The following is a 24485-nucleotide window of genomic DNA, read 5'->3' as shown; positions in this document are numbered from 1 at the left end:
GATTCAAATCTGTTCTCTCTTTATGCTAGACTGAGAGCCTCATGTGGAACTGGGACAGTTTCCAGCCTGATTATCTTATGCTTAACACAGTGCTTTGGCACACAATAAGGACTTACAAAAACAATTATTATTATTATAAAAAGACAAGGAATGTCATCCTTAATCTACAATAGCTCTCAAGCAAGTGAGTGCCGTGAGCTGTCCACTGTTCACTTTACAGCTGACCTTAGAGACCCAACCGTGCTGGAGAGGGGATGCCCTCTCCCATGTTATCGGAACTTCCAGCAGCGCCTGCTCCAGTCTGGAAATGATTCAAATAGAAACAGTATATCTTCCCAACTCTAAAATATTGAGAAGGTCACAGCTGTAACTGCAGCTGGGCTTCTATGACCACTGTTCTGAGCCAAGAGGAGCCTGGAATTCCACTGCTCCTTTAGTGTGTAATTGTCATCTTTGTCCTTAATATTTTTGCTTGCCTTTCCTTAAGCACCCGTCGCCAACCAACTTCCTACTTTATTCGGAGATTGTGAGCCCCTTGGTTGGGGGGGGGGTGACAAGGGGAGGAGGGGTGAAGAGGGAGGAGACAAGGACCACGTCTATCTCAAAGTTAATTCCTTCTCAAAGTTAAGACGGTGTCTTGCACATAGTAAGCACTCAATAAATACTAGTACTACTACTGGATTCCAACAGGATCTTAAAAGAAAAACGGCAATTTGGCAAGTACTTGTTTTCAAAAAAATGCACAAAATACTCTAAACCCATTCCCCAAAAAATCTGCAAGAAGCTATGAAAAGTTTTTAAGAAAAAAAATCCAAATTTGCAAAAAGGGAGAATTAACCATTTTATGGTGTGCTACTTTTGATAGATGTAAATGTAGACCCACATTTCAAAAAATGTAAAATTATATTAGTGAGTATAGTTGTTGATTTTCTTTTAATAATGGATGTCTGAAAAGACAGCCTTACAGCTAAGGGCTATGATTTTCTTGCATTGCCTAGCAACATAGGCAAATATAGCACTGCAGATGCAAAACTACTGACCTTCCTTTTGTGCCTTCTCTGATGAGGATAAAATGAATGTTTAGTTATTCTGTTACGACTTAAAAATTGGAGTATGCTCTAAACATGGAATACTTCATTTATGTTTTGGGGGTTTGCAAATTAGAGGATACAAGAAGCCTTTCAGCTCCCAGAAAAACCATGATTTAGTTCATTTTAGGCATTAGTAGGAAAAAAATTTTTTAGTAGTTTATTTTGCTGTCTTAAGAATGTAGGTACTATTCAATCAACAAGAGAAACTCAAAACATTTGGTCTTACTAAAGTTGTGTCTTGTAACTCCCATTTTAGTAAGGGAGCTTTTAGCAAAAAAAAAAAAAAAAGCTTCTGTGAAATTGCAAATTCAGGCTCTCTTGCTCCTTTCGAGTCCAAGAACAACCTCATCACAGAATCTACTTTGTCTCATTTACAGAAAGAATGACAAGCATTCCTGTACTTCTCTCATTTATCACCTCTTTAATCTCTCAACATGCAGTGCAGCATAATTGCACTTACTCATACAAGGAAAATTATGTTCTTAACAAAACTTAATCAATTTTAAATAAGGCATATCCTGGGCTTAAACAAGGTCATAAATTCAGTAAGATGTGTCAGGGATCATCCACTTTCCTGTACCTTCCATTTTTTACTATCTCTCTAAGGGAAACGGACTTCTATTAACAGGGAGAGTTTCTGTTTGGGAGGAGTTGGGGGGGACTTCAGGATCCAGCTGCCTTATGACCCTAAAATTCCCATATTTTTCAGAGAATAGGAAGAAAACTAACTTCTGCCTCGCAGCTAATCCTAAATTTTCCAAAGGCCTTTACAACCTTCGTAGAATGCTTGTGGCAAAAGTTATGTATTGCATTATTTTTACTTGAAATTCAGATTTTTGGAAAGTAGCCAGACACTTTAAATACTCTCGCCATAGACATCCACGGGTGGGTTTAAACAATAATAATGGTGGAAACCCAGCCCACACACCTTGCTCCTCTAATGCCAATTTATTTACTGCACCTCACTCTCATCAATTTCTCCACCAACGCCTCGCCCATGCCCTGTATGTAGCCTGCAACATCCTCCACCTTCATGTCCAACAAGTGATCATTCGCTCTAAACCCTCTTTCTCCCACTCCCTTCTATGTCACCCTCGCACTTCACCCCAACCTCGGTCCCCAGTACTTCTGTACTTATCTGTAGTGAAATTATTTATAGTAATGTCTGTTTCCCCCTCTAGGCCGTAAGCTCCTTGTGGGCAAGGACCATATCTACCAACTCAATTATACTATACACTCCCAGGTGTTTAGTAATGCAGAGCTCTGCATGCAGGAAGCACTCAGTAATTTTGTGCTTGTCCCTTAGTGGTTGATCAGACCTAAATAAGGCTGTTTAAAAATATGGATTTTCTCTCTCTTTCTCTCATACACACTCACACATAAACATGCACATTCTGACAGATAGCTTCAGGGTTATCTATCATTTCATAAAAATATTTGCGGTATTTGTTAAGTGCTTACTCTATGCCAGGCACTTTACATGGGGTGGATACAAGCAAATTGGGTTGGACACAGTCCCTGTCCCATGTGGGGTTCACAGTCTCAATCTCTATTTTACAAAGAAAGTAAAGTTGGTACAGAGAAGGTAAATGACTTGCCCAAGGACACACAGCAGACAAGTGGCTGAGCCAGCATTAGAACCCATGAATTTCTGACTCCCTGGCTCGTGCTCTACCCACTCTCTCATGCTGTTCCCCTTATAGAATACATATAGAATATTATATTACACTAAATATAGATGCTCTATAGATACAATTTAGATCCTTTACAGCACTTAGTCATGTATTTATCATCAGGCAAAAATTGGATTCATATGGGCCTCAGGTACTTTTTTTTTAAAGAAATAGTCTTTGTCTGGGTCATCTTTAAAAGCTAAGTCCTAAGATCCTGGTGGGTCAAAGAACCTTCAGTTCAGTAAAATAATGATGTAGATGTCAGGGGGAATGTAGGCAATGGCAGAGTTTGAGATTAATCAACTTTCATAGTTGAATGCTGCAATTTTACTATATTGGAAAACTTTCACTTACTCATTCAACTGTATTTATTGAGCACTTACTATGTGCAGAGCACTGGGCTTCCCCATTGCTAGGTGCTACATTTCTTTCTTTCTTTTCTTTTCTATTCAGAGGAGAGATTTGATAAACATGCATTCATTGAAGTCTTTACCTACCTAAAACATATTAGCACCTTCAGCATTTTGATGCTATGTCTAAACCATTACTGTCATTAATCCATTTGAAACCTGAATGCTTAATAGATGTCAAGTCACATCAAACCCATCTATTAATGTGATTGGAATTCTGATTTAGAATCTATCATTCCAATTCTGATCCAGCCAAAGTAGGGGACTGTGTCCTTTAGAGGCAAATTGTGGTTTGATTGATTTTGGAAGCTAACTACAAAATCTTGGCAAACATCGCACTGCTTATAAATATTTGTTCAGCTTTAAAAAGGACACTTTGAAATTCGGCTAACACATGGACGTGATGTGCCATATCATATATAAGAAGTTCTACTAGCACTAAACAGTTTTTTGGTGAATTTTTTCAGTTTTGAGAAGTCCAGATTCAAACTCACTCAGCCTATATTCTTTGTGTCATCTATCCTTGCAGTAGTAAAACTAAGGGACTATGCTGATGTTTTGACCTTTAAAGAACAGAACTAAGCAAGATTGGGGAATTTAATGTTTAATGTGCACTTTGGTGGATAGTTCCTCATCCACCTCTTTAAACAAAATATTCAAGTGCACAATGAGGAATAAATAAAATGCTGTCAGCGATCTGAAAGCTTAGGCAAATTGTGTCAGAATATAGCTTTCAGCTCTTCTATAGCCAACAGCTTCTTAATCTTTTCTAAAGTTTAGTATTAGAGCTAGGGGAAAAAACTCCTAGAATGTGGAATTCTTGGAATACCAGGTTCTAGATGTCACTTTAGTCCTGTTCTGAATTCAGTTGGGAATATTTCTTTGCCATTCAAAGGACAGTTAAAGGAACTCAAAGGCCCATGTGAGAATAAGTGGCCCCCAACTCTGAAAAATGTATTTGACTCCTGGGCAGCTCTGGAGTGTCAGGTCAAATTGAAATCCCAGTGGGGGCCTTTTTCAGGTACCAGTTGTCTGTCATCAATCGATCAATATTCACTGATCACTGACTCTGTGCCGAGCACTATACTATCTGGGAGAGACACGATCGCTGCCCACAAGGAGTTCACAGCCTAGAGCAGGAGGATCCTGAGGAGCTTGGATTACCTCTGGGGTCAATATGGGGGCATCTCAAATGGATCCACAGACCTATCTTAAAATGGGCAATGGGTACCTCTTTCACCTTTATCCCACTATTCACTCATTAATTCAATCATATTTATTAATAATAATAATAATAATGTTGGTATTAAGCGCTTACTATGTACAGAGCACTGTTCTAAGCACTGGGATAGATACAGGGTAATCAGGTTGTCCCATGTGAGGCTCACAGCCTTAATCCCCATTTTACAGATGAGGTAACTGAGGCACAGAGAAGTTAAGTGACTTGCCCACAGTCACACAGCTGACAAGTGGCAGAGCAGGGATTCGAACCCATGATCTCTGACTCCCAAGCCCGTGCTCTTTCCACTGAGCTATGCTGTTTCTCTATTTATTGAACACAGTGTGTGCAGAGCACAGTACTAAGAGCTTGGGAGAGTACCATATATGGTACAATAAACAGATATACTCCCTGTCCACAGTGAGCTTGTAGTCTAGATGGGGAGACAGTGCCTGAATATAGGGAACTTAGAATGTTTTTAATCCACTGAAGAATGGTTGTCTACTGTTACTCCATTTGTATAATTTGTCAAAATGCTACTGTTAAACTACATACTGTTAACTTCTCTATGCCTGAGTTGCTTTATCTGTAAAATGGGGATTCAATACCTGTTCTTCCTGCTACTTAGATTGGAAGTTCCATGTGGGATAGGAATTCTGTCCTCCCTGATAATCTTATACCTACCCCAGCTCTTAGAACAAAGATTAATGATTATTTTTATGCTAACTCAAGCTCTAAAATTGAGTTTATCAAAAGCTGCTGTCTCTAATAATTTTCATCATCAGGATTCCTTGAGTGCCTACGCTTGCGGAGCACCAAACCAGGAACACAGAAGTATATACCACTAAATTAGAAGACATGGTCCCTGGCCTGAGGAGTTTAAAACCTGATGGGGAAGACAAATGGGAAATATAGATACAATTGGTAAAATCAAAAATAAGTTAACAGTGCATAACGGGAAATCTATTCCATACACATGTGTGCTAAACCTGACCAATCAGTCAGTGGCATTTACTGAATGTTTACTATGTGCAGAGCACTGTACTAAGTGCTTAATGATATGACATAACCAAGGAGAGAGAGAGGGGTAGTCTGACAGCAGCTTCCTGAAGGAGCCCCAAGCTCTAAGGAGGCTTGGAAATGTAAAAGGATGTGGGGATTTAGGAGTGGAATTAACAAGGAAGAACGTTTACTGTGAGCTGGGGAGAAGCAAGACAAAAATATTGGACAAAGGGGACGACCTGGAAAAAGCCTTGGAGTCCCAAAGCCCATAAACCCTTTAAGCTTATAAAAATAGAAATTTAGCAATCTACCTGAAATACAGATACAGTCCACTGACTTTCCCATCACTGTAGACAGCACCACCATTCTGTCATAAGCCCATAACCTTGGTATTACCCTCAACTCATCTTTCTCATTGAACCCACATATTCAGTGTCACCAAATCCTGTCAGTTCAACCTTCACAACAGTGGTAAAATCCTCTCTTTCCTCTCCATCCAAAGCGATAGCACATTAATCCACACACTAATTCTCTCCCGCTTTGATTACTGCACCAGTCAATGTTCTGACCTCCCTATTTCCTGTCTCTTCCCACTTCAGTCCATATTTCACTCAGCTGCTTGGATCATTTTTCTACAGAATTGTTATGTTCCAGTTTCCCCACTCCTCAAAAAACTCCAGTGGTTGTCCACCCACTTTCACATCAAACAAAAACTCCTCACCACTGGCTTTAGAACATTCAATCACTTTGCCCCCTTATCTTACCTCACTGATTTCCTACTACAACTCAGTTCACACACTCTATTCCTCAAATGTCAATGTACTCACTGAACTTTGACCTCATCTACCTCTGTGCCAATCACTTGCTTCTGTCCTGCCTCTGGCCTGGAACTCCTTCCCTTTTCATACCTGACAAATAAACACTCTCCCCACCGCTGACGTTTTATTTGAAAACATATCTTCTCCAAGAAACCTTCCCTTGACTAAGTCCTTAGCTCTTTTCCCTCTCCCTTTTGCCTCACCCTTACATTTCAGTGAATGTTACTATGTTAACATTCACTATGTTAACATAAACCCCATCCTCAGCCCCACAGCATTTATGTACATATACATAACATTTATTTATAATAATGCCTGTCTTCCTCTCTTGTCTGTGAGCTCATTGTGGACAGGGAATGTCTACAAACTCTGTTGTACTGTATTCTCCCAAGTGCTTAGTACAGTGCTGTGCAAACAATAAGTGCTCAATAAGTATGATTGACTGACTGATCAATCAGTGGGGTAGGTACAAGGTTATGAGATTATACACCATCCCTGTTCCCCACCAGAGCTCAGTCTTTCTTATCCCCATTTAACAGATGAAGACATGGAGACCCAAACATTTAAAAGACACAGCAGGACCTTATTCATGCTTACTCATGGAATTTGAACTACATTTTGATCATCACACCTCAGGTTGATCTCTTCCAAAATATCTCACTGTCAACAACTCTTGGAACTAAACACATTATTAGCTAGCTGCCCTTTGGGTCCAGAGATGAAAATACTGACACTGGATTTGTTAGATCTCTTTTAAAATAATGGGAAATTCCTTCTCCATGCTGAGAATAAAGTGCCCACCCTTTCTTCAGGATTTTCGTGTGCCTGAGAAATTTCTATGTCCTACCTAACACAAATCTTCCATGTACAAATGAACAGTGCTTCATCACCCAAATGCTTTTTGTTTCATTTTGTTTTTTATGGCATTTACGCACTTACTAGTGCCAGACCCTGAACAAATCACTGGAGTAGATACAAGCTAATCAGGTTGGACACAGTGCCAGCCGCCCATTGACCTCACAGTCTTAATCTTCATTTTGCAGATGAGGGAACTGAGACACAGAGAAGTTAAGTAACTTGCCCATGGTCACAAAGCAGACAAGTTGCAGATCTGGGATTAGAACCCAAGTTCTTCTGACTCCCAGGCACGTGATCTTTCCACTAGGCCATGTTGCTCCTTTATTCTGATCATTTTTAGAAGTAGGCCTGACTGTCATACCCAAGAGACTTCCTTTTCTTCATCTTTCATCAATATCTCATGTGCAGGGGACAATATACAGGTGCATGGAAGGAAGGAGGGACAGGACAAAGTGGTTTCCAAATTCCAGGCTCATACTGAATACTTGAAGAATTAAATTTTCATTTGTGAAAGTTTTACTGCTGCTTAGTTGAAGGATTATGATTACTTGCCCTCCAGGTCAAGAGTGCCATCCTAAGTAAAGTAATGAGAATCAGATCCCAGGAGACTCCTCAGAGAATTGTAGAATATGAGACTTGAAATGCAAATCAGAAAACCGAGGATGCTCATTACCTCCTTTAGACAATTGTTGCAAAGTGCCCGTGTTTAAATCAGCAGGTAAGCACCCTTGAGGACAAAAATGATTTCTCAAAAATAAAAAAAAGACATTTTCATAACCCCAAAGAAGCCTTTGTTTCCCTAGTGAACTGGTGACCAAGATAAAAGATTCATTATAATTAAACCTTATATTTAGAATGGCATTCTTTATGTTTTCTTTTTTCCATTTTAACAATTCTGCAATCCTATTGCTTATTATAAGGTTTCAAAATGTACACAAATATGATTTTTAGGTAATCAAACAGTGTCTTGGATATTGGCCTTTCTGAATAAACTGTTATGAAGGTCACAGAGTGAAGTGCATAGGCGATGCAGAAGGAAAAATGAGCAGGGGAAAAGGGGCTTTAATCGAGGATGGCCTTTGATGTCTGTCTCCCCGCTTCTAGACTGTGAGCCCGTTGTGGGCAGGGACCGTCTCTACTTCTTGCTGAATTGTACTTTCCAAGCGCTTAATACAGTGCTCTGCACACAGTAAGTGCTCAATAAATAATATTGAGTGAATGAATGAGGAGTTGTGTCCTTAGTAGTGCTTTGATGGATAGAGTGGTGATCTGGTGTATATGGAAGGGGAGGGAATACTAGACTAGGGGGAGGATATGGGAAAGAGGTCAGAAGTTAGATGCGATCAGGGCACAGGAAGGAGCGCAGTGTGCGGGCTGGGCTGGAGTAAGCAATTAGCGAGGTGAGGTTGGATGGAATAAGCTGATTGAGTGCTTTAAAGCCAATGGTAAGGAGATTTTGTTTTTTCATAAATATTTAAGTATTTCTGAAATAAATGTTAAATATAAATATTTAAGTGTTCTTAAAATTCTTTACTCTTTTGCAAAAGTAAATACTAGAGACAATTCAGTAAAATACCTTCTTGCTCCTACTTTGTAAAACTTTCTTCTTAAATGATTCCGTGTGCAGCACTTAGTACAGTGCTCGGCACTTAGTACAGAGCTCAGGACACAGTACTCGTTCAATAAATGCAGTGGACTGAAATCAGAAGATCCCAGGCACACTTGAAAATGTTACAGATAAGATCTGAAAGGCACCTTTGTCATTTTTTGGAATTAGTTCGATGTTTGAGGTTAGAGGCCTTGTTCAATCATTTTCCAGTTTTGCAGTTTTGTGAATAACACAGGGGAAAGAGAGGCTCTCACATATACAATCAGTCCTTCGATAACCCAGAGTTTATGTTCTTTAAGAACATCATATTATGGAAAACTGATGTTATAATATACACTCCTTATCTGAAATCACACACAAACCAGTTTCATTGGACATCACATTGCTTTCTGCCAGACAGATGCTTTTTGTCTGAAGAAATCCCCTCAGTTCCCTAAAGTGTTGTATCTAAAATGCACAGTGAAAACATACAATGCAATTCTCTAAAGCAACATACTTTATGACTAGAACCTCTTGTTTCAGATCCAAAAAAGAATGAGAGTCTTATAAGTGCTTTCTACTTTACATTGCACCCTGAAGGCACTCAATAAATGCTATTACTACTATTACTATTAAGTCTATTCAATTAGACTGTAAGCCTGTCATTGGGCAGGGATTGTCTCTATCCGTTGCCAAATTGTACATTCCAAGCGCTTAGTACAGTGCTCTGCACATAGTAAGCACTCAATAAATAATATTGAATGAATGAAAGTCTGATTTATTCTATTTCTTTATTTGGAGCCCAAAAAAGGAGTAAAGTTCTTTCAAGGTACTTTTTTTATTGTGCTTTTAAATTTGGCAGTCATCTTGGACATCTATGTTTTGATTCAATAACCATGATAAATTCAATGAATGAGAATGAAAGTGTGATCTCTTGCTCAGATTGAAGGAAGTGAATATCGTGCTGATTTTCAGTTGGTTTTATGTAGGACAGTTCCCAAGTTAGAAGGTCATTAGCAGCAAATGCCAATAACTATTTGAAATTGTCACATTAACAAGACCTACAAGCCCCAGAGACCCCATCTTCCAGTGACACTTGAGATTCCAGTTACACGAAACCCCCTAATGAAGAAGCTATCGTGACTCTTACCTCTATATGTCATCCTCAGAATGAGACTTACAGTTGCAAACCCATGTGGCATTATGGGACTGGAATAAACCCTGAGAAATCATCCAGTACAAATATTTACTTCCAGAAAGGAATATACAAATCAGCTGTATCAAGAAGTTTAAAAAAGAGTCCAAGCCCATAATATGTTCAAACAGTCACATCCTTGACCAGTCAGAGAATGCTTCATCTAGGTGTGAATCGTTAGCCTAAAGAAAGCAAGCATTGAAGGTACTGGTTGGAACACTGATCTTTAATAAAAGCTTCTCTGGGGTTAACCGAGGTTCCTCAATCAAGGGTCTTCAAAACTAGCATAATCTGCCTCTCCCTGTCTCAAAGAAGTGTGAAAATAAACTAATAAATTAAGGGCTTTGAAACTAAGTGCTTGGAAAATGTGATTCTAAAATCTTCCTTTAACCACTTAATACAATAATTGCTTTACCAATTCTTTTGTCTTTTTATGATATTTGTTGAGTGCTTACTACGTGCCAGGAACTGAACTAAGCGCTGGTGCAGCTACAAGATAATCAGATGGGACACAGCCCCATGTCCCACATGGGGTTCACATTTTCAATCCCCCAATTTACAGCGGAGGTAACCAAGGCACAGAGAAGTTAGGAGACTTGCTCAGAGTCACACAGCAGACAAGTGGCAGAGTTGGGATTAAAATATAGATCCTCTGACGCTCAGGCACGTGCTCTTTTCATTAGGCCATGCTGCTTCTCTGCTTCTTATCCTTATTTGATAGGAAGACCCTTTTTTGATTTCCATAGTTCTTTTTGGAGATGTAAGATTCCCCCTATTTGATTGTGAGCTCCTTGAGGAAAGGGACCACGACTAATTTCTCTATTGCATTCTTCCAAGCATAGTGCAATGCTCAGCACAGAAAAAATGCTCGTACATTTTGCTGTACCTTTTGACTTTATACTCATTTTGTTGAGTAAGTTTGACACTGAAGTTTGCCATAAATTTCCCCGACTACTCCACCCACAAAAGGACCGTCTGCTTCTCAGAGCTGAGTGTGGGAATGGACCATAGTTGAACCTGTTGATGCCAGCCTCGAGTCACTTTTTCAGTCATATATATTGAGCACTTACTGTGTGCAGAGCACTGTATTAAGTGCTTGGGAAAGTACAATACAACAATAAATAGTGACAGCCCCTGCCCACTGCAAGGTTAGAGTCTAGGTAAGGAGACAGATATCAGTACAAATAAATAAAATTATGGTTATATATGTAAGGGCTTCGGGGCTGGGAGGGAGGAAGAGCCAAGGGAGACAGTCAGGGCAATACAGAAGGGAGCGGGAGGTGAGGAAAAATGGGGCTTATTATGGGAAGGCCTCTTGGACGAGATGTGCCTTCAATAAGGCTTGGAAGCCAGGGAGAGTGGTTGTCTGTCAGATTAGAGGACATAGGGCATTCTAGGCAGAGGCAGGACCTGGGAGAGGGGTCGGTGGTGAAACAGGTGAGACTGAAGCACAGTGACCAGGTTAGCACTAGAGGAACAAAGTGTGTGGGCTGGGTTGAAGGAGAGAAATGAGGTGAGGTAGGAGGTGGCAAGTTGATGGAGTGCTTTAAAGCAAATGGTGAGAAAGGTTAGTTTGAAACAGAGGTGGATGGGCAACCACTGGAGTGTTTTGAGGAGTGGGGCGATGTGTCCTGAATGTTCTGGATCCAAGTCACCACAACTCCTGAGGGTCCCAAGACAACTCAGTCTGTTCCACAGCCAAACCAGGGACGTGAGTCTTCCCTAAGACCAGACGGTTTGCTAAGCACAGAACCCCTAGGGTCAAATATGCCTGCCTAAGGAGGTGCAGGTGCAGAAATCAGAGGGTGGAATCAGGCCTCCAAATGGCAGAGATTTGATAGCACTGAATCAACTCGCCCCATCCTACCTCACTTAACTGATCCACTACAAGCCCAGCCGCATATTCTGCTCCTGTAGTACCAGTTTACTCACAGTGACCCCATCTCATCAATCTTGCCACCAAATCCTTTCCCATATTCAGCCCACCCTCCAAGCCCGGAACTCCCTTCTGCTCCATGCATTCCACACTACCCACCACTATCTCCACCTTCAGACCATTATTAGGTCACATCTCCTCTAAAAGTCCTTCCCCAATTAAGACTTCTTTTCCCAGCTCCTTCTTTCTTCAGCATCATTTAGGCACTTGATGATGTGATGTTTGGACATTTGATATTCACCCCACTCCCAATCCCACAGCACATATGTACATATCTGTAATTTATTTTTTATATTAATGTCTTTCTCCCTTTTAAACTGTAAGCTCATTCTGGGCAGAGAATGTATCTGTTCATTGTTATATTGTACTCTACCAGTGTTTAGTATAGTGTTCTGAATATAGGAAGCACTCAATAAATACCATGGTTTGATTGAGTTGGACCAGAGTCAATTCCTTCAGCTGGGACCAAATTAGGAGTTTATCAAGCTTTTGTTGGAGCACAAATAACACCTTGTCAATTCCCTCGGGATTATCTTGAGCTGTTTTGTGTCATGGGTTTGACATTTTTCTGGAGTTTCAATTCCTAATACCTAATCATAAATGAAGTATTTGCAGGTAGGCGTGTAAGAGAATAGGCAGCCTCGACAGTGAGGTTACTGGAAAAATAATCAAGGGATAGATGGAGACACTCCTTTCATTCATTCAATCATATTTACTGAGAGCTTACCTTGTGCAGAACACTGTACTACATCAACCCTTTTCTCTCCCCTCTCAAGTAGATGATGACCATTCGGAAGGATGTTTTTATTTGCCTCATTTGATTCTCATTAAAAACTCCATATTTTTTCTAGGGTTCTGGATTTTTTTTTTGGTCCTTTATCATGGCCAAGAAAGGGGGCAGACAACCAAACCCACACCACCCAATTATAGAACTTGGAAAAGGTCAGCAAGAACAGTATGCAGCTGCCTGGGAAATCTCATGACTATTTCCTGCAGGTAATTTGGACAATCTGGACTCCAGAATCCCTTGAGAGAAACAACTGTGGAATTACACAGGTGCACATTTTCTTGGTTAACTTTTCTAATCCATAGCTTGGCAAAAGAAAGAAAGATGTTGAATTGGCAAATATGCAGAAACAATTTTAGTCATATTTTTAAAAATCATCATCAAATACTAGCTCTCCCATCCTTGAAATGTGCACAGGGCTTATATTTATCACATTAATATTTTGGCAGAATGAATGGTAACTGCAAAATTACTTGGCACTTTCAACTTTGTTAGAGGGAATTATTTCCAATTTATTTTTTGAAAGCTTGCACATAGTAACTTTAACCTTGGGGACCTTCCCCACTTCAATGACTTTAACCAGCACCTCTCTGCCGATAACTTTCAAATCTTCCTCGCTACCTCCTACCTCTCTTAGGACTGTACTAAGTGCTTCTGAAAGTACAATAACAGAGTTGGCAGGCACATTCCTTTCCCACCAGGAGCTTTCCCAGAGAAGCAGCGTGGCTCAGTGGAAAGAGCATGGGCTTTGGAGTCAGGGCTCATGAGTTTGAATCCCAGCTCCGCCACTTGTCGGCTGTGTGACCGTGGGCAAGTCACTTAACTTCTCTGTGCCTCAGTTCCCTCATCTGTAAAATGGGGATTAAGACTGTGAGCCCCACGTGGGACAACCTAATTCCCCTATGTCTACCCCAGCGCTTAGAACAGTGCTCGGCACATAGTAAGCGCTTAACAAATACCAACATTATTATTATTATTAGGAATAGGAATAATGTCCTTAGGGTAGGAATAATGTCACTTTGATATTCTATATTTTCCAAGCACCTAGTACAATGTCTTGCACAAAAGTGGATGCTTAACGAAAACTATGACCTGCATATGTGTTTCAAAAACACATATGTGTAGATCTGCATATGTGTAGAAACAACAGAGCCATCAGTCTCTACCAGATCTGGAGTGAACTTAGGTTTGTGGGGGTTTTTTATGTGCTCATTCTGATGTGTTGAAAGACTTCTCCAGAGGATGGAGCTCTCTTTCTGACCCCAGTTTGTAGGTTTCTTATTCTACACTGGTGTGAGAACTGTGTCTAACCTGATTGTCTTTTATTTCCCCCAGCACTCAGTTCAGTGCTTGGCACATAAGAAGTACTTAATAACCCAGTTATCATTCTTGAACAAGAATGAAACTAGTACACAACCCTATTTTATTCTGTTGCTGAGGTGGAACGAATGAGACAAGGATACCCCATATCAGACGACAAATCATGCCAGCATGGAGCAGCCTCTGAACCTTGAACTTCTCAATCAGTGACACTTGATGGTACAGTTCAATCACAGACACAACCACACCAATTCAAGCTAGAGCAAAACCCACTATTCATTTGAATTGCTGGGGAAACAAACAATTAAAAACAAGAATGCTAAACCTTCACATAAACAAACAAAAGCCTCATTTACTTGGTACAAGGATGGTTTCTCTGTTATTTACAATATTGTTTACAGAACATTGAGCAAAAGTTCTATAGCATAACAATAATAAAATCTTGATTAAAATCTCATTGTTTTCTCACAAAAAAAGCAGTGAAATCCTGATTGCAAAATGACTCTAATCTTTACATATTTCTGTGGAGCCACAATTACTCTGAAACAGAAAATAAGATTTTACCTTATACATTTATGTAGCCTGACTCTTACCACTCTGTGATAATGAGTACATATTACTGACAAAAAAATAAAGATGGAAAACATCCCTGATAAAAAAATTAGTAGGCACATAATTCTTATAAATGATACTATGTTTATATGGTAAAAGACTCGCCATTTAGTTGTCAAAGAATGTCCTGATATGTTAGATGAAACGCAAGCCTTTGAAGAGAAGGACAAGTAATTCAGTTTCATGAATTAAAGGACAATTCAATGTGTTCATTATCTGCAGCTTTTCTCTTCTCCCACTCCCCTCTGCATCAGCCTCACTTACTCCCTCAGTTCCTCCCCACTCCGAGCTCCACTGCATTTCTATTTACGTATGTATAATTTTTTTTTTATATTAATGTTTGCCTCCCCCCTCTGGGCTGTAAGCTCATTGTGGTTAGGGAATGTGTCTCTTTATTGTTGTATAGTACTCTCCCAAGCATTTTTTACAGTGCTTTGCATATAGTAAGTACTCAATAAATATGATTGAATAAATGAATGAATTACTTCTACTGTCCTTGAAGCCACCTACTTGTGTCCAGCCCAGGGTGCTCCTGGAAAATCAGCTCTAACCTAGGAGATGCTCAGTGGCCTTTCTTTTCCTTTCCCACCTTTTCCTCCTTTGACTGAAGTTTGCAGACAGTGCCCTGGGAAGAGAAATTAGATGACATCAGGAATGGAAAATGCAATACAAAGATCATAAATATGTGGCTGCATCAGCTCATCTACATTTCCCTGATGCCGCTCCAAATGATGGAAGGGTCATGTGCCATGAGAAATCAATACATGTGCATTGCCTAATTATCTTGAACCTTCTGGTGTACACTCTCTCCAGCTTTTGGAATAGCCCCAAGGGGAAGGAAAGGGCAGCACAGAATTGAATAGTTAAATAGGAACAGGGCTCATTGAGGGAAAAAGAACTCCTCATCCCTTTATTTCATCTCCATGACTTACAGGACTTAGCCTAAAATATAAAACACTGACAGAACTAAATGAGATGTACGTAATCAAACCAACAACACAACTTGAGTATTTTCTTCGAAGAATAGGCTTTTCGCCATGTGAATATCTAAATCAAGGAATGCATAAAGATTGAAAGCAAAGAAAATCATGACTGTGCACACGGCTTTCTTTCCTTAGCCTCAGTCACCCATCTTGCTACAATTACAGCGGTAAGGATGAAATTTATTAAGTGCTTGCTATGAGCAAGCTGGGGAAAGTAAACAATAATCACATCAGACACATACCGTGTTTCACATGAGACTCACAGTCTAAGTGGGAGAGCCTGTAACTTAGCCCCATTTTACAGACAGGAAACTGAGGAACTAAGAGGTTAAGTGAACTGCCCAAGGTGACACAGCAATCCAGTGGAACAGCCAGGATTTGAAGGAGATCTCCTGTCTCCCAAATCCATACCTTTGCCTCTAGGCCATGCTGCCTCTCAAACTGGAGCATAGCAGAAAGCCACAAGTAGAACAGCAAATTTGATGTGGAAATGGGCAGGAAAAAACCCACAAGGGTCACTGCAGGTCATTCCATTGAGATTACTGTAAACCAAGTGTGATGATAATAATAATTATGGTATTTGTTAAGCGCTTACTATGTGCCAGGCACTGTACTAAGCACTGAGGTGGATACGAGCAAATCAGGTTGGACACAGTTCCTGTCCCATGTGGGGCTCGCAGTCTCAATCCCCATTTTACAGATGAGGTAACAGGCCCAGAGGAAGGGAAGTGACTTGCCCTAGATCACACAGCAGACAAGTGGCAGAGCCAGGATTAGAACCCACAACGTTCTGACTTCCAAGCCCATTCTCTATCCACTATGCCACAGTTTGACACTGTAGCAGTTCTTTTTAAGCTCTAAAAATGTAAAAGAATGCTGAATGATTCTCCTAAGTGGATTTTCAAAAGTATTATTCTTGAGATTTCAGAAATTTAAGTTTTTATGAAAATTTGGTTATTGGAGGAACTGCAATCCTATAATAATAATGGTATTTGTTAAGTGCTTACTATGTACCAAGCACTGTACTAAGCACTGCGATAGATACAAGATAATAGGGTTGGACATGGTCCTTGTCCCAAGTGGGGCTCATAGTTTTCAACCTCATTTTACAGGTAAGGAAACTGAGGCACCAAGATGTTAAGGAATCTGCCCAAGGTCATTGCAGCAGACAAGGGGTGGAGCTGGGATTAGAAAACAGATTCTTCTGACTCCTAAACCTGTGCTCGTTCCACTAGGCCACATTGCTTCCCTAATATCCTTTGAGGAACTGGCATCTGTTAGGATTCTGCCCACAAGCGTTCACTTGTATTCCATGTATAATATCATGCAGAGAGATGGGATAGAAATTGCCTTTTGGAACAATGGAGGATTAAAGCATTAATTGGGACCATTTCTTTAGGCGACCACTGTGACTGGCTCAAGTAGATTGCAATAGACCAAGGGAATTTTCTATTTAATTTCTCAAAAAGGGGCAATTTTCCAACTCCAATTCACATTCTTCAAGACCTACATTTTAAGCAATCTTGACTGCACAACAATCTCAACTTTGGTCACCGAGTATCTTCATCCACAATAAAGTGCTTCATTAAAATTCCATTTGGGTTCTTCAGACCTTCACAGCAGACCATTGTCATCACAAAATGAGTGGTGCACCTCACACTTTCAACAGTTCCTCATTCCTTTTTCATTTAGTTGGTCGGGAAAAGCAAAGAATGCTATCAGTCTTATCTCCTGAGGAGTCAATTAACATGATTCAACCAGTAACTTTAACAAATCTCCCTCCTTTCACTGCTACACATCTTCTGTCATGCCTCAGCCTTAGAGGCCTCTTTGGAAATTATTTCTCAAAATGAAAAGAGCCAGGGTTCATTGTACGGCTCATACCTCTGTCTTGCCGCTTCTTTTATTAATGTTCCCTCACTATTCTCATTTTCAACATGGCTTACCTAGATAGACTGTGTAATTGCTTCCCATTACGATTCCAGCTAACACCAAACTGAAGCAACATCAGTATGAAGATTAAACAACGGCTAAATAATAGATCAGGACAAATATGTGCAACATCTTCTGAAATGTGATACCTTCAGGTTGCGAATGTTCGCCATTTTACATTTATTGGAATGGCTGCCTATGTAGGTCTTCAGAGAATTGTGAATCCCTGGCCAAAAGAGGCACGAGGCACCACTGGTTAACTACTCCTCTAATACAGTCAAACCTCCCCATTGTCAGGGAGTCATTGTCATTCTCCTTTCCCTGCTTTATTAGTAGTAGCAATAATAATAATTGTGGCAACAGAAATCTTCTTTAGAAAGAATTTTCAGACTGACTATTGTGACACTCTGTAACTATTTACCGAAGGTCATTGTGCAAACCCCTGCTGTGGAAGTTATTAGAGACAACCATTTTCGTTCCAGAGGGGCTATGGTTCATCCCTGGGAAGAGACAGGAAGCAGAACTTGGATGAAGTCTCAAAAATTCTTCCAGACACACAATTCTAAGCATTTCAATGTTCACTATTCAGCAGTTAACCATCTTCCTCAGCGATATAGCATGGGGAAACCTGTTTCGATTTTTGGGATAACATTTTAGATTAGACATGAGGAAGATCTGATCACAAAATTTCACTTCAAAGAAGCTTGAAGGAGCCCTGAAGGATATCAAGAATCAGCTAGACAGCCTACATCATTGCAGTCACCAATGGCTCATTTACCCAGCATGCGTAAATCCCATCCCAGCATGGGATGTGTAAGAGAAGGGATGACAGGCATCTAATCCCCATTTTACAAATGAGGAAACTGAGCCGCAAAGAAGCTCAAAGTCACCCAACAGAAGGGCAGTAGAACCCAGGAATTAAAACCCGGGTCTCCTGGATCCTAGTTCCGTGATTTTTTTCTACTAAGCCATGCTATTTCCAGCTGCAGAAGACCCAAACCTGTCCTTCTAGATGCTACCTGAGGACTTCATTCAGGAACAAAATACTTCTCTCCAATTTGTGGATTTGGGGAGCCAGACCGTTCTAATATGTTCTAATGGCTTTGCATCTGAATAAATAGGCCTTGGAGACAATGGAACCAAGAATAATAAATAATAATTGTGGTATTTAATAATAATAATAATAATGGTATTTGTTAAGCACTTACTATTTGCCAAGCACTGTAGTAAGCTCTGGAGTGGAGACAAGCTAATCAGGTTGGACCCAGTCCGTCCCATGTGGGGTTCACAGTCTTGAGCCCCATTTTACAGATAAGGTAACTGAGTCATAGAGAAGTAAAGTGATTTGCCCAAGGTCACACAGCAGACAAGTGGTGGAGCTAGGATCAGAACCCAGGCCCTCTGACTTCCAGGCCTGAGTTTTTCTCTCCATTTGCCACACTGCTTCTCTGTTTATTAAGTGCAATGTGCCAATACTGTCCTGAGGGCATAGGGACAGTCCAGACTATATGATTCATCTTCTAATGACTGAATAAATGGGCCTTGGAGACATTAGAACCAAGGATAAGCAGCTCATTGTAGGCAGGGAATGTGCTGATTTATTGTTATATTCTACTCTCCCGGCTGCTTAGTACAGTGTTTTGTACACAGCAAGAGCTCAATAAATTTGATTGAATGAATCAATGAACCTTTGGTATTTACTAAGTGCTACATACCAAGCACCGAACCAAGGCGAGCAGTGTTCAGAGATCCAAGATGATCAGGACAGACACAGTCCCTGGCCCACGTGGGCTCACAATCTTGACATCAGTGAAAGGCGGCACCCAGAAACTAAGGTGAATTTACCGGCAACATGGAAAAGGAAAAGAAGACTAGAGCACGTGCTCTTGCGTTGAGCTGTATCGCTGCATTTTCCCATGAGGCGTGACGGGCGCCAGCCGAGGAAGCACACTAGGAGGCAGGCGGAAGGCCCCTGCCAGCCGACATACGCCTGGCAGTGCCGCACTCTCAAAGCTCCATGCCAGCCTTGGCGTGCTGGGAACATATTCCTGACAGGCTCACGGCCGGCCCTGTGCTGCTGCTGCTGCTCAGCACCAACAAAGCCCTTGTTGTGACACAGAAATCAGCTTATAGTTCTTCCTGCCTCCTTTTGCAGCGTGGGAGCACGCTGCTCCAGCAGGCATTTGTTCAGGGTGAGGCCCGGGCTACTGCACACAGCTCTCCAGAAGCAGAAAGAGCCACAGGTTTATCATCCACTTAATAATCGCTTTTTATCAGAGTCATACAAACAAGAGAGTTTTTCTGCTCAACTCTCCTCTTTCTCTCATATTCCCCTCCCACCACACAGATCAGTTCAAGCTAAAAAAAAAAAAAAAAGGATGGTGTTCCACCACAATTTCACCAATTTTCAAACATGGATGTTTTGAGATTTTCAAATGAGCAAAAGAGGCAAGCCAACATTATTCCAAATCCAGGGAGGCTCTGCATTCTAGGGAGTGGAAAAGGACATCTCCAACTAGATTCTAAAAAATGTAAATAATCTATGGTGGCTTCCTTGTTGTTCCAAATGCATTGAAAAATTAGCCCCTCTATAGCGGTTCTGCAAAAATGATGATCACATCTCAGCCTGAAGAAAAAGCTAAGGAATAACCAGTGATTCAACACTGCCCAATTCTAGTATAGATGTCTGCCTGCCTCATAAGGAGAACTTGAGATTTCCTGGTTCAGAGCATATGGTGATTAGAAAATGCACCTACTGCTCCTTCCATTAGCTTAACTCCTCTGCTGTGATTTTTTTCTTTTTGAACTAAAATAACAGTTCTTTTTAAATCAAGGTATGTCCTTTCTTGGAAAATACTCATTTTTAAAGCATTTACTTGCACTTGGAGTATATTACATTTCAATACTATGATTTATATAATTTTGCATAAAGCATTTTCGTTGAAAACCAAGAGATCAGAATTCATATTGGATTCACTTCAGCACTCTTGTAGTTAGCTGTCAGTCTACAAATTGGCATTTATAGCTCCTGCATTACTCCAGTGCCTCCATTTGCTGTGTTTTCACCACCTTCATCTATGCCTTGCACCGAGTCAGATTTGAACGTAGTAAATTGCTTCTGAAGTAATAAATGTTAGGGAAAAGCTGATACAAGATTGTCATCTTTCCCTTTTTCCAAGACACAGACTCCTTAATTTAAGACAATCATTCATTCTTTCCTACCTCCGGTTTGGGCATGCCATAAAAATAATCCTACGAATGTCATTTCATTTTTAAAGTAAACGTACACGTACATTTCTATTTAAATGCAGGTTTAACCTTGCCCGATTTTGAAGCACAGTGAGGAGGGAGAGCACAGAAGTCTTTCACTCCTCTAAAGCAGGGCTGGTTTCCATAGCAACTGGCATGCGGCCCTCTGTGTGTTCCAAATAAATGACAGAACCGAAGCGAAGCTGCCGTAATATCGGTCGATTCCATTTCTTCGAAAATACAGTTACAAATATCTATACTGGCATTTCTGGCAGTTAGGTAAAATCTGCTAGGTGAATAGTATTGGGCTCTTCGATACTAGAATAACATAAGCGGAAAGACTAGATTTGTTATCAATACCAGTGCCTGTCACAGAGGCCCTGACCTCTAATTCTATAGTATTCTCTTGGGAGAGAAAGCCACAGAACAGAGTAGAAGTTATTATCAGAACATTGGTTTATTTTGCACTGTGAGATGCAAGATGCAAAGCCAGTTTGAAATCACCTGATTTGAATGGCTCATTCCACTGCGTGTTGTCGGAAGCACTATTGATCAGAAAACCCAGCCTCTGCAGAACACTAACCTGATCTGTTTAGTTGAACAAATGCTTCGAACCTCATCCCCTTTCTCCCTCCTTCATTATATCCTCGGGCTAGTAGCAGTCAGCTAATTGAGCGCACCAGTCAGAGGAAGGCGAGATGAGACTGGTGAATTTAAAAACATGTCTTCTTGCTGAACATGTGGCAATATTTTCTTATTCACACTAGATGAATATCCTTAATTTTAAATGAACACACTAATTTTGCTTATTTCCTTAGATCACTCAGAGAGGAATTGTCCACTTTTCAACTGAATCTCATTCTCACACATATATGCACACTTTGCCTGTCTTTCTCTCTCTCTCTTTTTCCTCTACATACATTTAGTCACAAAAGACAGTCACTCAACTGTGAAAACTAGAGCTGTAGTAACTTGAAAACCCATTCAATAATTACATTATACTTTGAAAGTTCTCACTTTTTACATATATTTTTAGTGGTATCGTGTGATTCACTGGAAAAAAAGTACGTTGAGAAAAGATGCCAGATCCTTTTCAGGGGTCCATACAGGTGAATTGTACAACTCAAAATCAAAACCACCCTCATTTTAGTTGGCCAGACTTTTAAATGACGTAGATTTTGTTCAAATTGGGCTTGACTAAAATTCATTCATACAAGCACGTATTGTTACTGTTGAGCATTCCCACTAGGAATCTAGTCGCTGCCTGTTTTGTGAAACAAATAACTTACAAGATTTAATTATATACAGTGGGAATATCATCCCTTGCCCCGTTCTACTGCTATTTGAGCTCACTGCCCACAGCCCTTTCTGTTTCTGGAATGCTCCTTCTTAAAGTATTCTCTCTGGGTTATTGATTCCTGACAGATGGTCAGTGTTTTTCTCATTCTTGCTAATGTTCTGCTAAGAGAAAAAAAATGGTGCATCTACAGTGACTGCTTTACAGTCTCTCTGGCCATTGTCTGCCAAACTGCTGTCTGACCGTATGAACAACATAACGATAAAAACGGCTTAAGTCACGAACCTCTTAAAAACTTGAGATTTTCAGTTTTATATTATAATCTGCTTTATATTTCCTTCTTTCTCTGCCCTCAACATGCTCCAAAGATGAAAATGATGCAATGAAAGTGTGTCACAGAGAACACAGAGAGAGGTTGTGCATTGCGGGTGTCGTGCTGCAAGTAAAGGCGGTGTCGTCCATCAGGTGGGAACGGGTTCGAGAATCATCATGGTGAGAATGAGAGACCCGAGTCAGAGAGGCTGAGCCATGCGAGATTTATTACGCATGGCAAATTGGGAGGAAAACACTTACTTATTTACTCACATGTAGCCAAGTACCCAGCTCTCATCCCATAAATGCTTCCCATTTGGGAGGAGTACAATTTTGTGTTGCTTGAAGCAAAACGAATCTTAGTCTAATAAGCCACAAGCACACTGGCCAGCGTGGTCCCCAGCTTTTAATGGCCAGTGGTCATATTTGGGTGAATTGTGTGGTAAGAACCAACTGAATTCTCCTCATCGTTCACTGCTAGCCCCTCTAGTGTTAGCAACCTTGGGTAAGCTCATCCTCTAGACTGCAAGCTCATGTGGGCAAGAAATGTGTCTGTTATCTCGTTATACTGTACTGTCCCATGCGCTTAGTACAATGCTCCGCACACAGAAAGTAGTAAATACAATTGACCGATTGACTGGGTTTTCAGAATCAAGGGGCTCACAGGGGTCGGGATGGTGCCCGCAGATATGTGGTATGTTTGTTCAGAGCAAAATGGTGGCTTGTTACAAAATGGAGTTGGTCTGGCCAAATCTCGGCCGCTCACAGGAGGGGTGTGTTTCTGACAGTGTGTGGGCTGCCCATTGTATTGCTGAAGTGTGGGTGAAGGGGTTTCACTGAGAATATGACAGAGTGTCAGGATGACTTTCAGAACAAGGCTGAGATGCAACGTGGTTTAGTGGTTAGAGCACGGGCCTGAAAGTCTAAAGAATCTGGGTTCTAATATCAGCTCTGCCACTTGTCTGCTGTGTGACCTTGGGCAAGTCACTTCATTTTTCTGTGCCTCAGTTACCTCATCTGTAAAATAGAAATTAAGATTGTGAGCCCCATGTGGGACAAGGACTGTGCTCAACCTGATTACCTTCTTTCTACCTTAGCCCACAGTATGGTGGCTGACACATAGTGAGTACTAAACAAATGTCACTGGGAAAAAAATAGGGAGAAGAGAGGCTGTCTGTGACCAATCTGACTAGACTTCAAGCTCCTTGTGCTCAGGAAATATATCTACCAAATCTGTAATACCGTATATTGCTCTACACACCGTAAGCACTCAATAAATACCATGGATTGAATGATCGATCCCTAACACCAGATGAAACTCAGTGATTCCACTAGTTACAGAATAAAAATGTGACCATCGGAGAAGACACTGGACGGCCACAGGTCTTGATCAAGCCCCCCGTATCTGTCATTCCAGGCATCTGACAAGATCTACAAGCTTCCAGTCTGGGATGAAAAAGCCTCCAGAGGGCTTTTTGGCCCCTTAGCTCTCTGAAGCTTTATCCCCCAGCCCCAACTCTCTTTACACTCCCATGTTCAAAAAGGAAAGTTGGGGCCCACACTACCATTTAGTTTCTTTTATAATTTCAAACTTTTTTTTTTCCAGTGCCAGAGAATATTTTAGGAAAATCATTGACTTGTAACAGAAAAATCACCAAGTCTGAACATTTTAACAAACTCTATTTTTACTATCTTATTTTCAGCTTACATAGCTTCACTGGTTAGACTATGTTTAAAGGCTCTGGAATGAATTCTTTGTCCCCATAGCCACATCTAAGAGGAGGCTCTGGCAGAAATAAAAGAATTTAATCTTACCCTCGGAAGGCCAAATCCAAATCTTAAAAATAATCTCCTTCTATCAGGGAAAAGGAAGCCTTTTGCTACTAAGATGAATGGACAGGAACCCAGTAGCTTCTCCAGAGCAGTAATGAAAGTTTACCTGGGTCTAAAGCTCATCATAGGGCAGCTGTTTTGGTAGCCTACGCTTCTGCATTCTCCTTATATAACAAGCCAAATGTAGGCACAAGATGACAAACAATTCTACAACGCTAGCTGTCCTAAATGCTAAGATCAGTCACCCAACAGTATTTAAGTGCTTGCTGTGTGTAGAGCACTGAACTAAGCACTTGGTAGAGTATAAGTGAGAAAGAAATGTGATCCCTACCTTTAAGGAACAACTAAATGGAGGATCCAGGCTGACAAG

At 40.7% G+C, this 24485-nt stretch overlaps 1 long non-coding RNA gene across 2 annotated transcripts in view; it reads right to left on the bottom strand.

The window, feature by feature from the left end:
- LOC103164747 overlaps nt 1–20805 on the bottom strand; it is an 88043-nt gene extending 67238 nt beyond the window's left edge. For both annotated transcript variants that reach the window (XR_484310.2, XR_005659639.1), the window contains exons 1-2: nt 20718–20805; nt 15020–15134 (exon numbers count right to left, since the gene is read on the bottom strand). This is a non-coding gene — a long non-coding RNA (uncharacterized LOC103164747). The remainder of the gene's footprint in view (nt 1–15019; nt 15135–20717) is intronic.
- Between the last annotated feature and the right edge of the window lie 3680 nt (nt 20806–24485).

The sequence above is a fragment of the Ornithorhynchus anatinus genome, chromosome X3 (genome assembly GCF_004115215.2).
Source record: "Ornithorhynchus anatinus isolate Pmale09 chromosome X3, mOrnAna1.pri.v4, whole genome shotgun sequence".
In the NCBI taxonomy this organism is placed as follows: domain Eukaryota; kingdom Metazoa; phylum Chordata; class Mammalia; order Monotremata; family Ornithorhynchidae; genus Ornithorhynchus; species Ornithorhynchus anatinus.
The sequence above is the reverse complement of the archived record's forward strand: the minus strand, read 5'-3'. Positions and strand labels throughout refer to the sequence as shown.